Source organism: Orycteropus afer, unplaced genomic scaffold, assembly GCF_000298275.1.
Source record: "Orycteropus afer afer isolate SDZICR_OR568_19922 unplaced genomic scaffold, OryAfe1.0 scaffold00674, whole genome shotgun sequence".
NCBI lineage: Eukaryota > Metazoa > Chordata > Mammalia > Tubulidentata > Orycteropodidae > Orycteropus > Orycteropus afer.
In genome coordinates this window covers 1,146,644-1,148,710 of record NW_006922261.1, presented here as the reverse complement: position 1 = coordinate 1,148,710, position 2,067 = coordinate 1,146,644, and positions in this window count along the sequence as shown.

Below are 2,067 nucleotides of genomic sequence, written 5' to 3'. Positions count from 1 at the left end.
TGGAAGCGGAAGCACTTATTATTACCCCTCATAATCCACTTGCAAAATTTTTGCTTCTTGTCCCTACAACTCTATGCTTTGCATGTCCAGAGGTCTTAATTCCAAAGGGAGAAATGTTCCCATCAGGAGATACAATACTGATTCCATTGAACTGGAATTTAAGAATGCCACCTAGCCACTTTGGGCTCTTCATGCCTCTACATAGGCAAAAAAGAGAGTTACCGTATTGGCTAGTATGATTGATGCTGATTATAAAGGGAAATAGGGTTGACATTACATAATGGACATAAAGAAGAGTATGTCTGGAATACAGGGGATCCCATAGGATGTTTCTTAGTAGTTCTATCTCCTGTGATAAAAGTCAGTGGAAAACTACAGCAACTCAATTCCAACATGACCCTATTCCAACACTATTCCAGACCCTCAGGTCACCTCATCAGGCAAAGAATCATGACTAGCTCAGGTGCTTGCTGTGGACAAAGGGAATATAGAATGGGTATTGGAAGAAGGTTCTAAATACCAGCTACAACCATATGACCAGTTGCACAAATGGGGACTGTAATTGTTTTTTGTATTTCTTCCTTGTTTTTCTATATGTGTATGTGTGTGTGTATGTATATATACCAAATACCTTTGTTTTCTTCCATCCCTTATTTCATTACTTATAAAATACAAGATGTAAATGGGACTAGTGCATTTTCACCTGTATGCATGCTAGTTATATCATGTTAAATGCAAGTATGACTTTATAATTGTCTTTATTTAGAGATATGTGTGGTTTAAGGAGATGTGTACAGGTGCCAACTTGAAAGGGGTGGACTGTGATTGTTAATGCTATGTGTTAACTTGGCTCAGCTATGATCCTCAGTATTATATAATTATCCTCCATTTTATGATCTGATATATAAGTTTCTTTGTGGGTGTGGTTTGCATTCAATATATATTGATACTCTGGCAAAGCCTGTCCTCTCTCAATCCAGTATCTGACTTGTCATCCTCTGACCACTTGTTCTTGGGACTTGACATGGCAGATTTTAGGATTTACCAGCTCCCACAGCCCCATGAGCCAGCAGCCTGCCATCTGACCTGCCAAATTTGGGTTCATCGCCCTCTGCAACTACATGAGTCAGCCTGAGGTCTGACCCACAGATTTGGGACTTGCCAGCTTCCTCAATGGTGTGAGCCATTTCCTTGAAAAAAAAAAAATACATGTGTATATGTGTGTGCATGTGTATTTTTGTGTGTGCGTGTGTGTGTATATACACACACATATGTATGTAAGTGTATATATCCATATCAAACACACACACACACACCCCTCACTATTTTTGCTCCTCTGGAGAACACAGCTTAAGCAATGGACAAAGGCCTTGAATGGATATTTCTCCAAAGAAGATACACAAATGCCCAACCCAAATAGCATATGAAAATATGCTCAATATCATTAGTCATCATGGAAATGCAAGTCAAAACCAAAATGAGATATTACCTCATACACATTAGGATGGCTATTATAAGAAAAACAAAATATAACAAGTGTTGGTAATATATGGAGAAGTTGGGAACTTTGTGCATTGCTGCTGAGATAATAAAATGGTACAACCTCTGTGGGAAACGATTTGGCAGTACTTCAAAGACATAAATATAGAACTACTATATGACTCAGTCACTACTCATATGTCAGTTTGTCATACTGCAGTGCCTTGCATGTTGCTGTAAGGCTGGAGAGTATGCCACTCGTATTTAAAATACCAGCAGGGTGACCCATAGTGGATGGGTTTCAACAGAGCTTCCAGACTAAGACAGACTTGTAATAAGGAAAGGGCCATGCACTTCTCAAAGAATTTGACAGTGGAAACATTATGAATAGCATTGAGACGCTGTCTGATATATTACTGGAAAACATTATGAATAGCCCTAAAACATTGTCCAATATAGTGCCGGGAGATGAGCCCCTCAGGTTGGAAGGCACTCACAATGTGACTGGGGAAGTGCTGCCTCCTCAGAGTAGAGCTGACTTTAATGATGTGGATGGACTAAATCTTTCAAGACCTCCATTTCCTGAAA